The 24,806-nt window shown below is 39.4% G+C and overlaps 1 protein-coding gene across 11 annotated transcripts in view; it reads left to right on the forward strand.

Moving 5' to 3' along the window:
• The window catches only part of TENM2 (teneurin transmembrane protein 2), a 1,087,321-nt gene that overhangs the window by 427,663 nt on the left and 634,852 nt on the right, over nt 1–24,806 (forward strand). For all 11 annotated transcript variants that reach the window (XM_039385212.1, XM_039385215.1, XM_039385216.1 and 8 more), the window contains one exon: nt 24,018–24,064. The gene's annotated coding sequence lies outside the window, so the exon portion shown is untranslated. The remainder of the gene's footprint in view (nt 1–24,017; nt 24,065–24,806) is intronic.

Raw genomic sequence — 24,806 nt, forward strand, 5'->3', positions numbered from 1 at the left:
GCATGGGAGCAGTGTGACAAAGAGCTGGGCAGGGGAGCTGTTGTGCCTTCCAGCCCAGAGGTAAAGTGCAGGTGTGCTGCTGGAGATACATCTGGGAGGAACACAGCATGAGGGTTGGAGAGACAGGCTCAGGAGCTGGCTGGAGGCAGCCAATGGTCTTGAAATATTCATTTGCTTTAGTCACTCAACTGTTTGCACAGTTTTGGCACCAAAGGGTTAACGCAGGAACAACAGGAACAGAGAGTAAGTTAATTTTGTGCATGGAGGGATTTTTTTTTTTGGTCTTTCTTCCTTTGTGTTTTTTGTATTATTCATTTCTGTCTATTGTAGTAGAGTCTTTGAAGTCCTACCTAGCATGCTGGTTTTTTCTTCAAAAACAGTTTTGGCTTATTTTGAGATTCACAGCTTCGTTGTGGCTCTTATGTTGATGAAGCATTTTCTCATGGTCATGTTTATTTCCATTTGTGGATCTATTGCTTCTCTCCTGAACGTTGTTCTATTTCTTAGCAGCCTCTTTTCACCATCTCTTTTAGCATGTCCAATCCTTTACATCAGTCTTTTGGAGGGTTTAATTCCTCAATTCTTCAGCTGATGGTATCAGACCTGTTTATGTTACTGGGCACAGCCAAAGAATTATAACTTGTATGCGCCGTTCCGCTTCATGCACATGTTTATTAGTAAGCCAGTAATGTTGTAAGAAGTTGCACCAGTCATTGCCTGATGTAGTGTGCAAAAATTACAGGAGAGTAATTCAAAAACGTGTTATCTCAAGAGAACTCTCTCTTCAAGCTACGGCAGGTGGTTTTAGCTAGTTAAAGAAAACTTTTTAAAAACTCTCCCTTTTCAGGTTATTTTAAGGTGTTGTAGAAGTTTTACAAAATCAAAAGGTGTTATTGCAAAACAACTGAACTAACCACTTCACCAGCCACTAGAGATTTGATTTCAGCATTTTCCAGAGTGTTTCCGTTGAACAACAAAATGTTGCACTTTACTCACATTCTGGTTTAATGTTATGCAAAGTAGCTTTCAAAAGGGACAGTCACTGCTTGTAGTCCACAGTCTATATCCAAGGACATTTTTAGTTTTTTCCATTAAGTGTTTAGGAAATGACTTTGTAGTTTATGTATAGGCACGAGAAAACAAAGAAACTCAAAACTAATACAAAAGTTGCTGTTGTGTACAAATATTTCCAAGGTAACTGACCTGTATGTTTAAGATCTTGGACGAGCAAGCATTGGGATGGTTTGAAGGCTCCAACAAGGTGTGAACAGTTCCCTGGTTACTACACCACACCACAGGCTGCTCTGTCTGAGGAGTGCAAAGATCTCTGAGCTCAGGAGCTGGGAGCATTCCTGGCAGGATTCCTGGCAGGATTTCTGGCAGGGCTGCAGCTGCCTGTGTACAGCACTGTCTGAGTGCCACTGTGCCCTGGCTGATGTAAAACAGATTCTCTGGGCTAATGCTGTTCCGTGGAGTCCCAAATGGCAGTGAAGTTTGTTAGTTTTATTCTTGTCATCTTTTTTAAGGCTCTGCTCTAAACAGACTGCAGTATATGACAGAAAGGTTGAATGACTGGTTTTCTTGAAGTACAACAAACTTTAATTTCAAAAGATATTTTAATTGGAGCTGAGCTGGGAAAGATCATGAGAAACATCTACACTCTACTGGAAATTTAGCTGTCATGGCCAGCTTCTCCCTAGCCATAGAGCCTTGACAAAAAGAAATAAAATCTTTGCTCTAAGGGCAGTCCAACACTGGAGCAGGCTGCTCAGACAGGTTGTGGAATGTCCATCCTTGCATTCTTTCAAGTCTGTGTTGATCTCAGGGTTGGGACAGACAACTTCCCAAGGTCCCATCCAGGCTCAGTTGTTGTCATCTCCTCTGTTGGTAACCCCACACATTGTCTGTGCTGCCTTTTCCAGCAGGGAACTGTTCAGGAATAACAGCACTGCTTAACTTGCAGTCAGCACCTTCCTGGGAATGAATCTCACAGTATCTCTGAAAGGAGATACAGGTGATTTGGGGGGTAACTGGCACAGAGTGAGCTGAAGGAACCTGTTAAAGGTTACCCAGCTGGGTAGTTGAAGAGTTGGTGAGAGCCAACAAATCTCCTGCTTCCCAGTGCTGTTCCCTTTCTACGTGGTGTATAATTGTAGAGGTGCATGGGCTGGCTGCAGGTGTGTTCCTGAGCCACATGGCATCATCCTAAAGACCCAGGAGGAGAGCAGCTGCTGCTGTGGTCCTGTGCCCGTGGACTCCTCAGCAGGGCTGATTGGTTTGGATCAGGCTGCCCCAGGCAGACTGGTTCTGGTTCTGGCTACCTTGTTCTGGGCCACACAAGTCCACTGCATCATCCTCAGGTCTATGTCCTGGACTTGCCTGCTGCTGTTCCATGAGAGGGGCAATTTAGTTTTGTGTTCATGTCATAAAGAGGTTACTAGATTTTTTTTTTTACCATGCTTTACAGAAATACTTCTGAGAAAACATGGAAACCCAATGAGTATTAAAATCTCCTGTCTGTCAGAGAAAGCACAGGAGCCAGAACTGGCCTCTGAACCAGTCATCTGAGAAGCTTAAAGTGCGTAAAAACCCCACAAAGTGAAGTCCATAAAACTAGATGAGCTGTAGCACCTTATCACAGCATTCTTAGTGCCTTCTAGATATTTCAGGAGAGTGCACAGGAGCTACCCTGCAACTGTTTCCAAACCAAGTAAGTGCTCACAGCACACGTTATGATGAGTTATGTGTGGTGTGTAGTTCTTCTTAGAGGCTGGTTCAACCCTTTGTGTAAGTTATGAGTGTTATTAGCAATAGAAATTGATCCCATGAAAGCAGAATAACATAAATAGATCAGTTCTGAAGACTCATTACCAGGATAAGCGAATACAATGTATTATGTTGTGTAATGGATTCTTTTATTTAATTTTTAAGTACCACATAGCTGATCAATCAAAAAGCACTAGTACTGTCCATTTTCCTCTCGTGCAAAATTTAATTTAATTCCCGTGAAGGATCTTTAAGAAATAATATCAGGAATTGCAGTAAATGTTGAAAGACATTGTACATAAAAACCTCACAGACTTTCTAGTTAGTTAACTGGTCTTTCTTTAGATCTGAGTTTCCCTTCTTTGTGTTGTAAAACACATGACTAAACCAATTTGGTGTTTAATCCCCAGAATATGCTGTGAACCTCGCCTGTCTGTTTTTGTGTCAGTGCTTACTTGACTATGACTCCAGATGTGAAAAAAATGGAATAGTAATAAGTCTCTTGCTTATGTTTGATATGCGATTTTTAGATGGTTTATGCTATTTCCATATATACATTTGCTGAGAACTAGTCTTTAAAATTACTTTTTACTTATCTTCATGACTCTAGACTTTGAAGTAATACTTCAATGACAGCTGAACTGAGACATTTTAACAGGGGCTGAACAGACCTCTCGGTATTCTGTACCATGCTAAAGAACTCCTTCCCTCTTGAAAGTTTTATCATGTAGGAGGCTATTAAAGTTACGAGTTTAGGCTGAGGCATGAATAAATCCTGAGTCGTCCTGATGATGTCATTACAGTGGTCAATAAAACACCTGGAAGCAAAGGCTTTCCATGTTAGGAAGATCAGCTAACCAAATCAGGATACACGAGCAATTAACTCTTTAATTAAGACGAATGGGTGACATTAACCCTCCTTAAACCCTGCTCGTCAGCATTTACAAATAGGAAAAGACGGATGTCTCCTTCCCAGGAAATCCAGCTTTTATTTTTCATTCTTTGACAGCGTCTCATTCTTTCCACTTTGTAAACAAATTCGCTGATGAGCACTGCCAACCACGGAGATTTAAACAGCCCAGTTCAATCAGTGCTATTGCTCAGAGGTGATGTATATGGATTTAATTTATTTTCTCGGCAAGTTACATTGAATCCATGTTTCTAATTAAGAAAAAATAAAGGGGTTTTGATGCCCAAATATATAAGATCATATGAATTCAATCAGCATGACATGTCAGAGGCCACATAATTAAGTACTATGAAACTTCTTGCCTTTGAAGTGGGTTATTAGTTCCGACAAAGGTGTGTGTGAAGGAATAAAGTCTCAGTTCTCTGTCCTTGCAAATCAGAATAATCTGTCTGGAAGCAGATAGATTATCTCTCCCTCGTTTTAATACATACATTGCAGTATATTTTCAGAAACAATCAAATTTCCCAGTGATTGAGATGCTATTGCCCTTTTGTAATCCTAAAAAATTGGAGTTTTCCCACTAATACAGTCAATTTATTGCTACTTTCTATTTTTAATGATATATGGTGAATATACAAATTCTGGAAAGGAGTAGTCTGTTTTCCTACTACCTGTATTCAAATAGCATATCCCACATGTGCAGGACACGGGTTGGAATCAACACAACTGCTGAAAACAGGAAATTAGTACAGTTTGCACTAATAATCCTTCACGTGTATAATGTTTCAGGTACAACTTTTAGCTGCATTGATGTTACTGTTGGTGATTTTTGAGAAGCAGAATTTTGCAAGGCAATATTAGGACATAGCTTTTTGCTTCAGTAACAAGTTCTTTGTTCAGAGTCAGAAATGCTGAGCATGTATTTAGACCCAGCCTCTCTGAAGAACAGAAAGGCTGTATCAACTTTCCTCTCATAGCTGAAAAAAACCAAGTTCCCTCCATCTCTTGTTTCAGGTGCAGCAAAGAAACAGAAAAGTTTCTCTTTGAATATAAATTTTGGTACTGTCGTTGTTTTCACAGCAGTTAAGAATAATGATGGTTTCAGCTTTCATATAAACTCACTCTCACATTAAGAGTAGTAGTCCAATTGTTTTCTTGAAACATCATCTCCCTGTCCTGACCCTAATGCCTCTATATCCTGCTGCTGGTGTCAGGTACATGGAACTATGCAGATACATTTCTTGTCCCTATTGTGCAAGTTCTGTTAATCACAAGCCCCATCCACCAGGTGATTCTTATGAGATGCTTTGCCAAGACTATTTTAGTTTCTTTTTATTAAAAAAAATTATTTTGAGAATTGTGGAGACATATATATATATAGGAATGAAGAGGGAAATAGAAGGGTTAAAACTAAATATGTGATTTCACAACATGTGAAGGGTTCGGGTTAGGACCCTGTTTTAGGATGTGGAGAAGTTGGTGGCTTTATCCCAGAGATGTAGCAGAGGGACTTTCCCTTCAGGAAGTCCTTAATGATCCAGACATATCCAGAACTGGCTTTAACTTTGCTCAGCTACATCCAGAGAAGCAGAATTGAAATTTTGCCCCAATTTAAACAGCAGAAACAGAATAGCATGGCAGCAGAAGAGTATTCACGATTCCCTTTTCTGGGTTGAAAAACAATGGAGACTTTTATGAAATCATGTGACTTTTTGGTCCCTTGACATGGTTACATGTAGTGAGGCTGGATGGGATGTGGGGGAAGGACAAGGCCAGGGGAGAAATGGTGTTATTTGCGACGTGTAAACAGAAGTTCCCATCTCTTTTGGGGTTATGATTTCCCTCCTCTGCTTAGGCAAGTTCTGGCTCCGGTGTTTTTCCCGCTGTGTGGCTGCTGCCATGCAAGACTGGAACGTGAGGACATAATCCCTGCAAGCTATTTTTGTCCTGCTGTACTCATGGCAGAAGGCCTGGGAGTACCTGTGATATATATATGACACTGTTGCTTGCAGTACCCACAGCCTGAGGCGTGTTACCCAGCAGTGCAGTCTGCAGCAGGACATGCACATACACAATTAAAACATCCTCACTTAGCAGCTTGTAGCTCTGTTCCCTGAAAAAAAGAAGGTCCAAAAGCTTCCCTTTTTGGGAATACTGTGGTTGAGAGAATGTGGTTGAAACGGTGGGGAGATCAGCTGAGGAGGTGGATGATGACAGAGAAATAGCCATCTGTGTTTCAAGCAGATTTTTTGGATTCCTGACAGAAAATGGAATAATGTGGCTGTTTGATCTGCCCCACAATTGTCTTACCCACAAGTCCAGTCGAGGGAGATATTCTTTCAAAAGCTTCACATGGTACAAACCTACATGTACAAAGAAAGACGCAAGGATGTAATCAGAAAAAGGGCAAAAGCCCAAACTACACAGATTTCATAAGTGAACTCTTGCAGTTATTAAAATGTTTTGGCTTCGTAACAGAACACAAATCTGCAGTTTTGCCAAAACCTGGATGCAGGGCCTCAGGGGAGGGGACAGTGTCACTGTTGGAGCCTGGGGAGCAGTTGGGCAGGGGGTGCTGCTGCCTGGGCCCAGCTGATGTGGGCAGAGACGTCTGTCTGTCTGCAGTGGGGGGTATGGTGGGGGCAGGCACCATCCACACTCCTCTGTGTTTCCTTTTGTTGTGCCACTGGAATACAGACTGATGGACTCTCTAGCAAAATTTTAAAATGAGGAACGAAAACAATATTTTATGAGCATGAGTAGCTTTACAGCGTGTCGGTATGATGGCTTTTCATACTTCTAATGCTTATTTATAGTTAAACTTGTCACCAAGTTCCCATGTTTTGATTATAATTTTCACCACTTTGGGTTTAGAAGGCTCAAGAGGATTGCACTGGGGTGTGAGGGTGCTTTTAACCTCCAAGTCAGCCTTCCACAACAGCTCTTAACCTTCAGGTTGCTCGTGGGTTGGGCAGGGGTACCCACGTAGGTTGGGTATGTGTTCAGCGCCGCTGAGTTGATAAGCTGACCACTGCCATGGAGCTGTGGTTATCTGTGTACACGTATTAGTTTTATCACTGATAGCTGAGATATAAATACAGTGAAGGCACAGCAGCACAGGCTGGTGCAGAGCAACAACAACTCCCAGCAAGGAGCCCAGCTGCGCTGGCATCAGCCGGGGGACTCCCGCCAGCTCCGGGGGGCTCCGGGTGCTCCAGTGCTGCTGCCACCCACTTGTGCCATGGACATGAACAAAGGACTGATTGGGCAAAATAAATCTCTGTAGTTGTAACTTTGCTTCGAATATGAAGTGCCAGTCACTGTGTCCAATCAGGAGCACGCCTTCAAGATGAGTTTGAAACGTTTGGCCTCTATATCCACATCGTTGTGTCCCCAGAGCGATCGGGGCGGTCGCTTTTAGAGGTCAGGCTTGCAATCAGGTTCTAAATGACAATTTAATTCTTTGCTATCTCAATTTGAAGTCATTCTGCTCCTTGAAATCTTAATAGGAAAACCATTGGAAATTTCGTATGGAAACCTTCTTTAACAGAATATCATTGCTGACAATTAAAGATGGGCTTGGGACTGTCAAGGCCCAAGCAACTCAGATAGTAAACCTGTTCAGAAATTAATGTTATTTATCCATCTATATCCTAACAATTTTTGGCAATTCCATTGCATTTTAAAGCAGGAGTATATTTATATATACCTAAGCATATGTTTCCATATGGAGATGTAGATACAAAAAATATTTCCAAATTCGTATATATATATATGTAGTTATAGGGAAAAGAAACTGAACTGCTCAAATTTTGCATCCAGCTGGTTGGGAAATCAATGCTTATAAAAAGACAGCACTCACTACCTACATATTTGTAAAAAGGTAAAGTAGTGCAGTTTAAGAAGGTAAGAGGACATTAGGATGGAAGATATGAAATAAATAAAAAGTTCATATAATGGAAATGGAGAATAAGCAGAAAGAAAGTTGATTACTTCATTTTACAACTGACAGTTCAGTGAAGTTTCTGTTTTAATATTATGTGCAAGCCAAACTGCCAGGTTTTATTTATCATCTGATATAACTCTAGCTCTGGTCCAGGGTACTGGAAAACCTCTCTTGTAGAGTTTTACCTCTTTAACCTCAAATGAAAACTGGCATTCCATCTGGAGAGTGTCCAATGTGTCACATTTTGGTAGTCATCAACCAGCTCGCCTTATAAATCAAGAGCACTGATTAAATAATCAAGATTTTTGAAATGCCTTGAGGGAGCTGTACGTTTTTTGCATCAGTGATTAGTATTCAGTGGCAATACTGAAATCTATTTGAGCTGCAGATATAAAACTGCATTTTGCATACTAGGCATAATCAGAGAGATTATATTCAGAAAGTGTGCTTCCCTTAAGACAGCAGAAGGTTATGACTTTTGCCATGGCTCCATTGTTAGTTTAAGTGAGCTTTGTCCTTGCTGTTGTACAGCCCTCCATTCACCAGAATAAAATCTTTTCTGCAGCTGTGTACTGGGAAAATGAAAACTCTAGGTAATAACTTTCATAGGGCAGCTGGTTAAAGAAAACTGTAGCCCTTGAATGGAAAGCAATTTTAATTAAAGATCTTTTTAGTTATTAAAACTTAGTTTATATTGTGTCATTTCTTTTGTTGTTGCAAGTAAGCATTTTGTCATTTAAATCATTCCCCCAAATCACATATTACTGGCAGCAAGGGGGACTGCAGTTTACAAAAGAGACAATAGTTATTGGCTGCAAGAGAGACTGGCTAAGAAATAAGTTATTGTTCATATCAAAAAATAGAATCTAAGCCTTAAACTCAGTAATGAACTTACAAGAATTACAGTAATATAAATCAAAAAAAATGCTCTCCTGAAAACCCATGTGCAAAACTTTCCAGGTTGTGTCAGTTGGTTTTACCTCTCTCCTCCTTTCTAATGGGTGGGTTCTGCACCTCTGGGTCCCCCCAAGGACCTGAGGGATGAGAGCAAAGTGCATCAAAGGTAGCAGTGAGTGGGTGCTCAGCTGCCCAGAGCCTGTGAGCTCAGGTGTGTTCTCCACAGCCCTGAGCCAGCTGTGGAGTTTTCCTGGGAAACACCAAGCAGTGTGATACCTTCCCTCCTTCCAGACTCACCTTCCCAGCTCCCAGCCAAATGAAAGTGTATCTTGTTACCCTTATGATGGGCTGGAAAGAATACCTTGGAGAGTGCTGTGTTTCCCCAGGCTTCTTGTCATAGCATGCCCTTGTATTAAGCAATTATAATTAAATTTCCCTAACCTCAAAAATTTAAAAAGTAAAAAATAATCCTTACAACTGTCAAAAGCATGTTTGTGCCTTGATGTGCAGCGTTGCCATACATCAATCCATGTATTCCACGGAAACTCGCAGTGTAATGTGTAATCACACTTAATACACTCTGCATAAGCGGGCTTAATGCATGTTCATCACTGGCCTGGAGGTGATTAGGGATGATGATGTATAATCATTTGGAAGGGGGAAAGGAATGATGATGTGGGGCTGATCTGTCTCACTTCCCAGCACTGTCCTTGCTGGATACTCTGACAGCCCTCAGTATTCATTTGTAGCCCACTGGAAGGCAATGGCAGTAGTACCAATGCTCACCCTGCCTACTAACAAACCTCCAGACCTGGGAAATCTGGTTTTTTTTGGTCTCACTGCTTTGGTTAGCCTTAGAAAGATGATAACTTCTTCTGAAAACTTTGCTTGTACCCTTAATTTATCCTGACTACAACACCGCCATTGCTTCATCTGCTAAAAAAGAGAGGTTTCTCCCAGGAAATAGAGTGCATGAGTTCATGGTCTTTTGCTCATGTTATTCTCACACTCCACATGAAGTTCTGCTATGATGCAGAAGGGAATTCAAGCCTTATTCCACAGGTGAGAAAGGGCACAAGAAGTAGCATGGACTCTGGCACAGGAAGCCCTTCCTTTCAGCTTTCATATCTCTGCACTGGGTTTGTGTCTTATGTTAAATGGTTACTGGGTTAAAATGCATTATGTGAGGAGAGGTTCTGTACTGTAAAGGAAATGGGATGAACCTGGCATAGCACCATTCCCAGGCATCCAGCTGGATTTCCTTGGAGCCCAAACAGGCAGGGTGAGATGAAGCTTTACCCAGGGCTGTCCCCTCATCTTTGTGCAGGGGCTGGCTGGGGGTTGCTGACTTGGACCAAAGGCACACTGAGGGTCATGTGAAACATGCTCAGACCCATGCCTGACCCAAGTGTAACCTCTCCCCTCCTGTCCAGCGAAATCCTTAAAAATCAGCCATGTAATTACTTCCCTGAATGAAGATTTCAGGCAGACAGCACTGTGGCACACACTGCTCTAGATGGGAGGCTCAAAGCATGTGAAATGTTTGCAGATTCCTGGATGAAAGGTGGTGTTGCTGCATTGTTTTGATAGATATAAACACATCAAAACATCATTATAGACACACACAAAATACTGGCTGAATGCAGAAAAAGGCTTGAGAGAAAAGTTTGGCTCTCCCATGCCAGGGGTGGCATTGCCTAATCATCCCAGTTGTGGTCAAAATCATACAGTCATTAAGATCCAGTTTCTCGAGTACTCAAGCAGAACTTGACATTAGGTGAAAAAAGAAAGGATTAGGATGTAAGTGTAGATATTGTGCAATTTTAAGCGCATTTTATTTTTTCCTAGATCAAATTCAGAGCTAATTCTGCTGGCATTTGATGTGATAGAGTATGTGGAATGTGATCTCCGTATGTTCCAGCTGAATGCTTCTTCATTTCATACAGTAAATTGGAGATTAAGGATGTTTGACCATAGTGTACTTGTTTTGGTGTTTGATGAATATACGTTCTTCAGCTGCTGTTAGCCAGCTATCTGTTATTGATGCAGACTTTGCTTGTCTTGCTTTTTAAGACAGCTACATTTTTAACCTCCCCATTTCTTCCTGATATTCAAAAGTAAATAGAATACTTTGTGGGAAGTTTAGCTGCTTACCTTTTAAGTTCATTATTATTCAGTGCTGTTAACTTCTAAGCTACTGCGGTTACAAATTTACTGTTAATCAGTATCTTCTAGTATGGCTAAATCCTCCTTATCTTTATTTTCATAAAATTAATACCAGAAAATAATTTGTCATTGACCCTTGTTTCATAGTCCAAGTCCCTTTCCTTTGCTTGATTTAGTCCTGATTCATACTGCTGGCATCAAGCAAAAGTTTTGGACCGAGAGCTTTATTAAAGACTTAATAAAACAATTTTGCTTTGCTTTGCCCTAAACTGTGAGATTTTCATTCCTTAGCTTTAATTGCTCGAGTTACATCTTGGCACATATAAGAGGTACAATACATGGGCAGAGAGGATTCCTAAAAGGAGGAGAGAAAGACAGTTTTGTGTTTGATAGACAAAAATCAACTTTAGAGATTTAAGGGCTCATTTGCAGGGTACAATTCATTATTAGCTGATCTTTTCAGGAAAATTCCCTGCTGAGGTTTGTGAGTGTTTTGGTGGGAGTGAGCAGGGAATACTGAACACAGCCCATTGACGTGGGTATTTTAGTTCATGTGCCTCAGCTTAATACAGAACATTAAATTACTCTGCTGAATAATTAGGCATTTGTCAAAGAAAATAGATATTTATTAATGGATGATTTGCCATGTTTCATCCTCTCCACGTACTTACTATTCTATTATTTAGAGTGCAAAAAGTTCTCTGTATTCATCTACTCAGTTATGCACCTGAAATCCCATTCCCTTCATGTTTATATATAGAAATTTGTGACTCCACTTTTTCTTTCTTTCCCTAGAAGTTCTCATAATTAATCAACATTATGCTTTAGTTTATGTATTATTGTGAATAGATGTTATCCTTGTAGTACAGGGAGTGCTGTGTCCAGTTCTGGGCTGCCCAGCACAAAAGAGATCTGGAGTACTGGAGAGAGTCCAGCAAAGAGCCATTAAGGTGATGAAGGGACTGGAGCATCTCATGGAGGAGGAAAGGCTGGGAGAGCTGGGGCTTTTCATCTGACTCAGCCTAGAGAAGAGGCTGTGGGGTGTCCATTTCTGGAGATATTTGGAAGCTGTGTGGGCATAGTCCTGGGCAACCAACACTAATGTGGCCTTTACTTGAGCAGGGGGTTTGGATGAGCTGACCTCCAGAGGTTCCTGCCAACCTCAGCCACTCTGTGACTGTGTGTCATGATGGTCAAACTGACCAGACATCAACAAATGTAATGAAAAAAACTGGTGCCACCTTACGTTGACATGCACAGCTGTGTTGAGTACCTGCAATTCTCAGTAAAATATGGCCACGCTGCAGCAGTAAATTTACTATAATACCAGTTGCTAAAATAGCATTTCTGAAATGAATATAAGCGATGTGATGTATGGTAACTAAGAACGTGTGACAGTCTTTCACGCTGATATAAATATTACTTATTGATGGAAAATGGCTTTTTTTTCCCTGATTCTAGTGATGGCAGAAGCAGGAGGAAGTAATAAACAGGATTTGAAAGAGCTGAAAAGGAAAAAGAAAAACCAAAAATAAGTGGTCTGAGGTTTTTGAATGTTCTGTCTATCGGTGCTTACATGTAAAGAATTATCTAAGAAAAAATATATTCAACAAGTGCCATAAGTAATTGAATTATACAAGGATTAAGTGCTCAGTTTTATCAAGGGTTGAACTCCATGCTCACTGAATGCAACAGCTAGACTCTCATGGGCTTTAGCTCAAACCTCAAATAAAACAGTTTGATTAGTGCTGTTTGACCAGTATAACAGCAAGTCTGTGTGAACTTAGTCTCATGCTGTGTTTTCAGCCTTCAGTCTAATAATGACAGTTTTAATTAGTGAAAAAGCCCTTTTGCACTTATTTTAAACATTGGTGGATGTTTGGATCTCCTTTTCTGACTCAGCAATATTAATCTTTGCCACCTTGCAAACCAATGCTCTCCGTCATAACCTGACAAGATAAGTGGTAAATGGGATGCAATGGGACATTTCTTTTCACAAATGCAGCTGCTCAGGGCATGTACAATTCCCAGCCATCCAATCCCTGGCAGAACCAGGAGAAAATTCTGCAGGTTGTACCCAGACAGTAACAGTGCCCACCACACATCTGCAGCTGACACCGGTAAGAAGGGAAAAAGCCCCAACAACTGACAAAGTTTCTAGAAAGACTGCAGTGGCAGAAGACTAAACTTTCTCTCTGTGCTCCATAAAGTGATCTAACATGTTTGTGTCTCCAAGAATCATTCCAGCAATAAAATACCATCCCATTTTGTGCACTTGTGCTCACTTAGCTGCGTTGTTTCTCCACACAGAGAGGAGGGATATCTCACCTCCCTCTCAGAACAACTGTACTCCAGCTGGCAAACACTGCTCGAGCTGAACAATTCTGACAAGTATTTATAATAAGCTATTGCAGCTGCTCCAGCTCATTCTTTGCTTTTGTATATCAGATTTTGCATTTAGTATTTTCTTTTATGATTTCATCTGCTATACCAGCTAGATTACTCACAGATTCACTCCAAATAGTAACAACAAATTATACTACCATTAACAGAATTGTATTATGTTTCTACTAATAATGAAATATTTTTCCACAATTTGGGCTACATAAAGTGGAATAAACAGATATTCTGCTATTCCTTGGTGGCCTTTTTTCTTCTCTATAGGAGGCAGTGAGTCTTTCATTTCAGCTAGCTGTCCCCAAAGTTCCTGCTATTTGGAGGCTAAGCTGTGGATGACAAACTGCAAAGCTGACAGGAAAACATGCAAGGTTGATATATAAAACAAGCCACACAGCTCGTGCTTTGACTGCTTTCAGTAAAATAAATAATACTCCCTCAGTCTGTGTAAGGCTCCTTCAGAGTTCCTTCAGCTTACATGGGGAATATTACAAATTTCTTCTGCGTAAATTTGTAATCTGAGAGCTCAGTTTTCTAAAACAAATTCAGAAAAAAAATAGTTTTCAAACCAAATTCATAAAAGGAAAAAAAAAAGCCTGTATAACTTGTTCCCAAATTGAACAAAGCTCACAGAAATTGATGGTCCCTTTCAAGAACTGTGAAAAATGCTGTGGATATTTCCCTGGTTTAACAACCAAACAAAAACACCACTTGCTCTGCAAATTTTGCTGCAAGCACCAACAGCTTTATACCAAGACGACCCAAAGGAATTTTCCATCAAAGCAGAAGTGTGCATCACATGAGCAGGTGAAAATGTGATGGAGAAAGGTGTGATGTCTCTGCGTTTGCTATAAGCTTAACCCATGTCAGCCTTCCTCTAATGTGCAGCATTTTGTTTTATTTCCAGATTCCTGTGGATTTAGTAGTTGAACACTATTCTTGTGAGAAAGTGATTATTTGGCATTTGTGTACCTAATGATATGCTAATATATCCTTAGAAAAAATCAGAATTCATCTTGTCTTTTAACGTGCTGCAAAATGTACATGTAATAGAAAGGGATATTTAAAACATCTTTATTTCATTATCTCATTTATTATATTGTAGGTTGGCGACTAATTAGTATAGATATTTGAAGTTACAGATTGAGGAAACTAAATTAGTGAGCTATAATATAATTAATCACAGAAAACTTTTGTTCAACAGCTAATCTATTAGCTACTTCTTCGCTTCTTGTTGATACTCATAACTTTGATTAAGATTTTCGGTGCTTTATTTAACATCATAGCTTATTAATACAAAATTCAGTGAAGTATCTCCTGACTCTGGAATAACATTCCCAGAAAGAATTGCAATGAAAATCCTCCTGGCTCTATATTTCAACAAGAAATAGCATAGAGAAACCACCAAGGGTCACCATGTCCTAGAGGAGGAGGCCTCAGGGTACCCGACATGCTTTTCAGTTTTTCCCTTCCCTCTAGTTATTCTCCTATGCTTTCAGATGTTCCAGCCACTAAGTATTCCAGCCACAGCTGAAAGTGGTGGAAAAAAGCAGTAATCCAAACCAGGACCAAGGTTCTTGCTTTAGAAACCTAAAGCAGGGAGACTGCAAGGGCAGAGCTCAGTGGTGTTTTGTGAGCACCCCTGAACTGCTCACATGTCCACGAGCAGGATGGGCTCTGCATTCCACCCCTGGTTTAATAGGAGCTGGATACTTCCTCTTACTTTACTTCCTCTGCTGTTCCTGTCCTTTCATTTACCTACAAAGTTTATCTCTGAGAAGCAGAAATATTGGTAAGATTTCAGTACTGAAAATAACTTGTCCCCTAATAAAGTTCCTGGGCATTATCCTGGCCATTTAGGGTGGAATGACTACATCAGTGGAATAAGGGAAGGGCCACACATGTGATTTATCTGGACTTCTGTAAAGCCTTTGACATGGTCCCCCACAACACCCTGCTCCCTGAATTGGAGAGAGATGGAGTCAATGGGTGGATTGTTAGATGGATAAGAAATTGGTTGGATGTTGACATCCAGAGGGTAGTGGTCAACAGCTCAGAGTCCCAGTGGATATCAGTGGCAAGTGCTGTCCCTCAGGGGTCTGTACTGGGACCAGTGCAATTTAATGACTACATTAATGACATAGAAAATGGGATTGAGTGCACCCTCAGTGAATTTGCAGCTGACACCAAGCTGAGTGGTGTGGTTGCCTCACCTGAAGGATGGGATGTCATCCAGGGGCACCTGGACAAGCTCAAGAAGTGGCCCATGGGAATCTCATGAGGTTTAATAAGACTTAGGGCTGGTGGTGCACCTGGGTGGGGGCAACCCCAGGGATCAACCCAGGCTGGGGATCAACAGTCCAAGAGCTGCCCTGGGGAGAAGGACTTGGGGGTGCTGGTGGGTGAGAGGCTGGACATGCCCCAGCAATGGGCACTCGCAGCCCAAACATGTGCTGGGCTGCATCACAAGCAGTGTGGGCAGCAGGGGAGGGGGGATTCTGCCCTGCTCAGGTGAGACCCCCCCTGCAGAGCTGCCTCCAGCCCTGGGGGCCCAGCACGGGAAGGACAGGGAGCTGTTGGAGCGAGTCCAGAGGAGGCCCCAAGATGATCAGAGGGATGGAGCAGCTCTGCTGGGAGGAAAGGCTGGGAGAGTTGGGATTGTTCAACCTGGGGTGACCTAACTGTGGCCTTCCAGTACCTGAAGGGAACCCACAAGAAATATGGACAGAGACTATTTACAAGGGTCTGGAGTGACAGGACAAGTGGGAATGGCTTCAAACTGACATGGAATAGGTTTAAATTAGATATTAGGAAATAATTCTTCCCTGTGAAAGTGGTGAGGAAGTGGCACAGGTTGCCCAGAGAAGTTGTGGATGCTAACCCTAAATAACCATTTTTAAAATAGTGCCTTTTGCTGGGGTAACATGTTGGTAAACTTCTAACATTCCTATGTTTCTCTTTCACCGAGTCTTTCCTGTGAGTCTTTTGGTGTAATTTGACACCAATGTAACCTATATTCATACACTAACTGTGTATTTATGTTTGATAGTTATTTGCAATTCATGCCTCAGTGGTCATTTATAGAATTTTACTTATCCTGTCAGCCAGCTCTGACATTATCACATGACTCCAATTTGTTATTTACTGTAACTAATGAATAGCAAATAGGCAAGGACTAAGCAAAGCAAATAATAACAAACCATAAACTGATACAGTAGCAGTAAAATCTGTATAGCAAACACCTTCTTTTAACCCAAATCCACTCATTGGGATGTTTGTAAACAGGAGGTAAGAAAAGTTATTGGACATATTGTCTGCTAAAGTAATATTTCTGGCTCAAATAATGATATTAATACCACTGAACATGGAAGTTGGTTATAGAAGATTAGTATTTAGAAAGTAAAAACAATTTTCCTCATTTTATTTTAGTAAGGGGATATATATTTTCTGGTATATATTTCAAGGTTTTTTCCCCATAAATATCATTATACGGAGTTTAATTATAAAAAAAAGTAGGAAATGTCACATGAATAACAATTGTGTACTGGTGAGCAGCTCGGGTATCTTTCAGGATTTTATTTTGAAAATTTGATAATGAGGAAAAGCTGTTAAAACTCGGCACCCAAAATATTTGTAAGAGCAGAAGGATATACGTAATATAAATGCAAGATTTTCCCTTCTGTATATTCAGATGGATTTTTAATTGCATTTTGTTATTATCCAAAATTAAGGTTTGATATTACAAGTTTGTATGACACAGATTTCTTTAGACATCAGTTTTATATATGTACATATAACATAAAATGCATGTATGTGTGACAGTAGGCTCTGCTAAGTTGTAATACTTTGTAGTTAGTGCTCCAGGATATTTAGATTGTAATTTAGTAGTTTTCTTATTTTCTTAATGTTGCTTGAAAGCCAAAAGCCAACTGCATCATTTTATGAAGTACACAATAAATGTCTATTTACAGAGCCAGGAGTCAGAATCAGAAACATGTGAGCTCTGAATCGTGGTCACACTGTGTGACACTGCTTGATTTCTTTGTAAAAATTTGTTTGACTTGCTTGGAGATCATCTGTAAATCATTATGAGTCAACACATTAATGGACTTTTTCTTATAAAAATTGCCAGGGGCATCACCAGTCCAACCCTGGTGAGAGCTGTGATGTGAATGTTAACGTATAGCACAGTGCCACCAGACAGTGGTGCAAGTCTCTGAAAACACCCACATTTTTTTTGGATGTCACAGTTACAGCACTTGGGACTCTTCTGTTCCACCTCTCTTTATTGCTACAGAGAAGCTGCACTGGCAATACCAGTGGTGGGAAGCAGTGAACAAAGAAATTCACTTTATGCGTTCCCGTTAGGAAATTAATACACCTGTTCTCATCCTTGGGCCTTGATCTCGCCGTGAAATTCAGAACATGCAAGTCATAATTCTACTTAAACACATTTTTTACTGACATAAGTCATGGACAAATACCATCAGTAATCATGCACAGGTATCATTACGGGGTATGGCCTCATAAATAAATCAATAGGAGTACAGGAATTACAGACTTCCAGCAGGAGCAGGGTTTCACAGAATCACCTGCTTGAGGGCCAAGGGGGATCATTAGATTGTGTAACCTGACCTTCTCTATAGCACATCATGTCATTTCATCCATTTACTCTGTACTGAGTCCAATAACTTATGTTTGACTAACACGGCTCTTCTCTATTTGCCTTTATATTGAGTTTCTTGGCCAAAAATCCATTACCATTTTTGTCAGGTCTGCCATCACTTAAAGGAACTTTTTAGGATTTCTTTTGCTCTATTAGAAACCTGTCATTGGGAACGTGGGGCTATGTTCCTTCAAACAGCAGTTTGAAGGAACTCGAGTCTACAGTTGTGCATGATCAGTGGTGTTCGTGTTGGGCTTTGGGACTCTTCTGAGTGAAATATGCATCAAAATATATTACTGCCTGCCCTAGTTTCTTATTTATAGGTTTTGTTAGGAAGCATTAACCATTTTTTTAAAGAAACTGGTCACGTTAGTAAAAACCCAATGATTCTGCCATTTTCAAAAGAAACATTATACACTGAAAACACATTCTGTCACCACGCAGACCCTTCCTCCCAGTCTTGTTTTTTATCCTATGTAATTCATAACAGCATCTGATATGCTCCTCCTAGCATCAAAGCACAGATGATTAGAGAAGGATTTTTAAACAGGAAAGGGAGATTTGGGAAAACATACATTTGGACTGTGTGGCTGTGGCTCCCAAGATGGACATTGCCAGCATTCTTCAGCCTCCCAGATGTAAATTGGCTCATTGAAATCACAGTGTTGTGTTTAGAACAGCCATCTCCTCCAGGCTGTTAGACATTTGCATTCCCAGAATTTATTGTCTGTCTGTAGTCAACTCTTCTTTAATAGACATTTAAAAGACATGTCTTTACATCGTATATACATCTTCTTCTTTTTTTTTTTTTTCCAGGGGAAATTTTAAGGTAAACAGAAATTATTTTGGGTCATCAATATATAAAATTACTTTAAATTATTTCTGTAAATTTGATTCCTGTAATATGCTCTTTAAGGTATTTTTTTTTTATCTTCCCTGTAAGAAACCCACAAAATAATAAAGCAAAGAGCAGATACTCCGCTTGTAGATCTACTTGTAACTGAGGAGAGGAGGCTTTTATCCTGCTGGCTGTCTGAGACTCCCTGTAAAGGTAATGAAGACTCAAAAATACAGCTGGATCTTTTAAATTAGGAGCCTTCTTCTCTTGCTCACAGTGTAGTTTGTGTTCCTGTAGATCCTTGAGCCCACTGGTGTGAGCACCTGTGTCCAAGGCTGTTTGTGGGTTCAGTGTGAAATACACTGAAAACACAAAATAAAGTCCATGAACTGGCACTTTTGCTGAATTCTTGTACAATATTTTCAGCAGCAATAAGGAAAATAAGGGCACCTTCATGCACAGACTGTGGAAAGCTTTATCTTCATAGATTAGCATATAAGTTTTAAGCACCTTGTAAAATTAATTGGAGGGGAGCTCACAGTTCCTGAACAATTCTCGTGCTGCCATCAGTTGTAAGGTGTTGGTTTGTTACTTATTTAAAGGTGATCATGCCTTTTTGGCAAACCTACTGCTTTCAGGTATTTTTAATAAATTCCCAGCACAAAGTGTCTGAAGTACAGAGATGTTTATAATGAGCAGCAAAAATGAGAGATGTTTTATTAGGCTGTGAAACGATCCCTTCCCGATTACTTTTAATTGGTGAAATAACAAATTGGTGGTTTATCTCTTTAAGCTTTTGACCTAATAACAGCACTGTTTTTCATGAAACATTCCCTTTGGTTGTAGCTTAAGGCTTTCTCAGTGGTTTTGTTCCTAAACTTATAAATTACTCTCTGGCATTAGTTGGTAGAATCCTCGAATAGTTTGGATGGGAAGAGACCTTTAAAGGCCAACCCCCCTGCCATGAGCAGGGACTATAGTTAATACACATTTCCAGTAGTGCACTTATGCACCATGTTGATGGGTTTTTTACAGCTTTTTGTGTGACTTTTCAAATGAAATAATATGTTTCAACTGAGTGCTAGACACCACTTCACGCAGAATCATTTGCATTATTATGATATATATTGTATTTTATAACATCTTATATCCCTGAGGGCAGCTGTCTCCAACAATCTGAGAAACAACTAATGGATTGTTATCTTGTTTTTTAATTACTTGGGGTTTTTTTTTAGCTCAAATGTCTCACAGTGAAGTCAGAGGCCTACAGAGTTACTTCTTCAAATTTTTTCCCCTTCTCAGGCTGTTAGAATATTTAAACAGAATTCTGTATATTTTCTGGCTTCTAAATGAGACTATTCTTATTCATAAGCTATTTAATGTGAAAAACTATCCTCTTAAATTGATTCCAGTATAAAAAGGTACACATGTACACTCATCTCCTTTCTTTGAGCAAAACAGAAATTACCTTATTTATCATATTCAATTGTTATGTGTCTCCACTTTGAAAAAAGTTAGACCACACAGAAAACCAGGCTTCATAGAATTGCCTTTATATAGATTTTCCTGACAGGGAAAAACCACAGCTGCCACAGTCCAAAAAGATTTTGATAGACCCAAGAAGAATGTATTTTTGTTTCTAAAAAACCCACATGAAACCTTAAAAAAAAAATCCACAAAGACATTATTTTAGTCTAGCAGAAAATTATTCTCTCTCACTTTACCCAGTGAATCTCTAAAACTGGTGTAGAAGTTCCATGGACAGAGGGAATATAAACAAAGTTCAGGTGTCCTAACCCTAAAGCACCAGTACCTGATTTTAGTCAAGTGTTACAGATAATTTTAATTTAAATAATTTATTCATTGATTTATTTACCAGTCCTTTGAAAGTGTCCCATGATTTCCTTTTAGAAGTGTTCATTCTGAGGGAAATAATGCATTCATTTGGAATCCATGTAGACATTAGTCTGCTGATATTCTCTCAGTAGAACAGAAATATTAGGAAGAGCCAAAAAATTATGAAACCGTGTCATCAGCTCACTTCTAAAAATAAAATTAACAGAGAACAGATACCTGGATACTTTGTTAATATTTATTAACCAAAGCCACCTTTCAACGTTTTCCTGAAGTAACGATTTCTGGTTTAATCAACGTAGGAGGGATTTAAAAAAAAAATAAATTGGTTATCCTCTTTTTTTGTGTGTGTGGCTTTTTCAAATCAGAAATAGGTTTGCTGTTTTGTCAGTGTCCATCACTCCTGCCTGGTTATCCCTTGCAGGGCCAAAGTCAGCCCTAGGTTAAGTGATACGGATTCTTCCAAGTGAGGAGATTGCTCACTGGTTTGTAGCTGCTCTGAGCTACACTGACCTGTTTCCAGCTACATGTGATGTTTAATCTGGAGACTAAACCATCTTATTGGGCAGTAATGCAGACAAAAAGAATCATAGGAAAGATCCTATTATCAGATAAATATTTTTAGTAATGAGGGAGCAGGATACAGTCGTGCATGATGCTTAATCTCAATGCCAACAACTCTTCAAATCACAATGCAGTTATAACATTTTCCATTTCCAAACAATGAGCAATTAAACATTAGCTAATTAAATGCTTTCACTGGTGAAAGAAAATATAAAAATACATGAAATTATCAAATAAGAAAACCAAGTGACTAATTTGTCAGCCTCAGCATCACTTTACAAATAGCAGCAGCCAAGTTATCCCTACAATGCATATCAATCAATTTTACTTTTTACAGCTGATAAGATATTCTCTAATTAAATTATGTTTTAATTGCCTTTGACTTTTAATGCAAGGAAAATGACAATATGCTTTCCATTAGAGTACTCCCTACTTCTTTCTGTATCCTGTGATTGTCATTATGCAGTTAACAGTTGTTCCACAGTGGTATCAAGACTCCACATTTTTTCCCGGAACCAGGATCCTGAAATAAATGTGGGGCTATTTTCTATATGCTAATATAATTCTTTTAATTGTTGGCAATATTGAGGTCTGCCCATTTATTATTCTCGGAATTTTCCAGAACCATTTGATCCTCTGTGTGACTGAATTCACAATTAGAATGCTAGTCCTGGAAAACACAAACTCCCTATTTTCATGCTGAATTACTTACTAATTACCTTTCAAACTATTTATTTTTTATAAGACTATCAAGAAGTGTATAGATAGGAGACATATTCTTGCTTTAAGATATGATAATTAAAGTTAATTATAGTACAGAAATGTGTGTCAGTAGGAATGTGTCAGAATTAGGAGAGGAGATCCAGCTCAGACTCTCAGCACAGGGAGGGTTGTCCTTGTACACCAACAAGTGCACAAGGGCTGTTCTGATAAACAGACCAGATCCAAGATATCAAGGATAAAGAGAACTCTTCTCTGCCTATCTCTTCTGCATTTGCAAAGCAAAGGGTGGGAAAGCAGCAGCCAATGTCTTGACAGTTCCTATTCTTCAATTCTGAACACACAGGAGTGTTCTGGGTGCTGGTATTTTGGACTGTTCCAACCATGCTTCATCTTAATTCAGCTCAGAATTAAAGGAAGGCAAGCAAGTCATAAACAGCCACTGCTGCAAGATATGAAAGCAAAACCAGAAAAACAATAAAGAAGGGATAACTTCTTTCTCTGGGCTTTGAGATAAGCAGACTGAAGGAAAATTCAAAGTGCAGCCATACTGCATTTAGTTTACTGTCTCGCCCAAAAATTAATTTCTACACCAGCTGCAATGAAAACATCATCCCAAGGTTGTACATGAAGGCTTCTGTCACACTGGGACACAATTACTCAACATTTAGCATTCACTCATTGCCACATGGACCTAAGACTATGCTCCTTATGCCTGATTTACAAATAAAGTCAGAAGTGCTGCAATTGTATTTTCCAGCCATTTCTTCAATGAACAGGTACTGGTGCAGCCAGTGCTGAGATATTTGATGTAAGTAGTGGACATTTCAGTCGCTGCACGAGTTCTTAATCTCCCTAGGATCCACAGGAAGAAAATTATTTGATATGAGAACCTTTGATATTACAAGTTGTATTTAACATTTCAAGGCTCATTTGAATCAGCTCAGCTCACTGAACTGCTAAAGCACACAGGACAACACACCCTGTAGAGAGGAGAAACCTATAGATGTGTTTAGTAGCCTAAAGGTATATTACAAAAAATGAGTTGCTGAAGATTAGGCCCAAAATTTTTTGGTGCTGTTCATCTCAGAAGTCATCTGAGAGCCAGGCCCAGTGCATTAGGGAACAGAAGGGTGGATGGATCAGCAGCAGAAATAATATTGGGGTCCCTGTGATGTGCTGGGGAACTTCTCATGACAGAAATTCTGTTATGACCCACAAGTACCTGTAGAGGATGAGTCAATTAAATTTCATATTAATGCAAAAAGTACTGTATCATAACACTATATCCTGATTTCTTTTCCCCTGTTGTAATCCATTAGGATGCTAGAAAACTTGAGTTTTTAGTAGAGCTGTGCAGGCAATAACATCTGCCTCCTGTGCCTTGGCAATGTACTAATGGCTATTACAAAACACTTGCTGTAAACATTCAGCCAGGTTTCTGCCCACAGCACAAATAAATGAATAAGTATGTTTTTACCCACTTGTGCTACCCAAGTTAACACAGTGCTTTGTAACCTCAGTATAAAGTAGAAAAAAGCAAATAATTTCAGGGGTTGTGTATTTTGTGGTACAGTGAAGATGGAATCCCAATCAGAAGGGTTTATGCCATCAGAAAAGTGTATTTCTGTGCTTCTCAAAGAGCTGTAACAGGAGTTCTTTCTGCAGATCTCTAACAGAGTGTGTGTGCTGATAATGGTGAGCCCATCCTGAGGCTTTCTCAGTGACCCGGTGGGACAGATTTGGCTGGAGGGGTTGTTTTTGTTAACATTTCTGAAGGGTTAAACTTGTGTTTAGTTTCCAAGACCAGCACAGCTTTTGACAAGACATATATTTCTATTGGTGGCATGAACTCATTGCAAAGAAAAAACAGGAGACAACGTGCATATTTTCTTCTTGTGGAGTTTCTTAGGGGGCTGACATGAATCAGTGGTCAAAGAACCAAAAATTCACAAATTCAGTGAAAAAAAGATATATTTTTAGAGGAAATCAAACTGCCTGATGTATAAGCTTGTATTTGTAGAAAGAATAATTATACACAAGAGTGGTACCTCTTAGGAAGCACAAAAGGATACAGTGATACATCACCCTGCTGCTGTAGGCTCTCAAAAGTCAGTAAAATTCTCTCTGTTAAATCAAATCGATTGTGGGTCACGTCCTAGATTTATAATAATTACAGTAAAGGTATTGTGATTAAAACCAAACCCTAGCTTTTATAAATACAGTGGGAATTAACACTTACCTTACGAGGTTAATATGCATGAGTTCAATTTCTTTTTTTTTTTTTTTTTAGGCAATATTCAGAATCCAAAGGAAGAGGTTGCAACCTACAGGAAGCTGGTAGGTCAAATTTTTAAAATTATATAAACTCCAGTGCAATTAGAGTGACAAAAAATGTAAGCAGTAAGGTAATGAAACATGCATTTACTGGGTATTCAGAAAATATGCAAAATCATTTAAATTTACATACTGAGGGGGTGAAAATGTGGTTTAGCAGAGGCAATTAACATGAGAAAGTAAGACAGATGCTGTGCAAATAATTCATAATGAATAATTTCTTTGCTCCATTATGTGTTTGCAAGTTTTCCAAACAAACTAGTTTTTCTGATGTATATGTTCAAACTGTTTGCTGAATAATATCTATGCATAATTTTTTTGTCTGTAATTCATTCATAAGCAGAGCTTTCTGAATATTCAAGCTTTTTTTGAATGGGTACGTAGGTCGTAGAACACATTTCTCTTTTCCAATTGAAGAAACACAACTTATAGGTTCTGCTATGAATAATCACAATATTTAACAATATTTGCTTCATTATTTTACCAAACATTCCTGCTAGTAAACTCATTTGTTAAAATAATCATGGAAAAAGAGATGCAAACAAAAGCAAATAAATTAGCTTGGCATCCTCTCTTTTGTTTCTCACTTGAGAAAAATAATTTGTACTGTCCATAATTCTGTTTGGCTTTAATTAAAACACACGAGGAAGCCGAAAATACAAAATCATAGTCTTAAATAGACCTGGGGTTGCTGTGGCTGCAGTTACTCATCATACTCAGGGTGCCTTGTCCAAATGGGTGTGCT

Source organism: Pipra filicauda, unplaced genomic scaffold, assembly GCF_003945595.2.
Source record: "Pipra filicauda isolate LSUMZ 115617 unplaced genomic scaffold, ASM394559v2 scaffold3_size10097308_pilon, whole genome shotgun sequence".
In the NCBI taxonomy this organism is placed as follows: Eukaryota; Metazoa; Chordata; class Aves; order Passeriformes; family Pipridae; genus Pipra; species Pipra filicauda.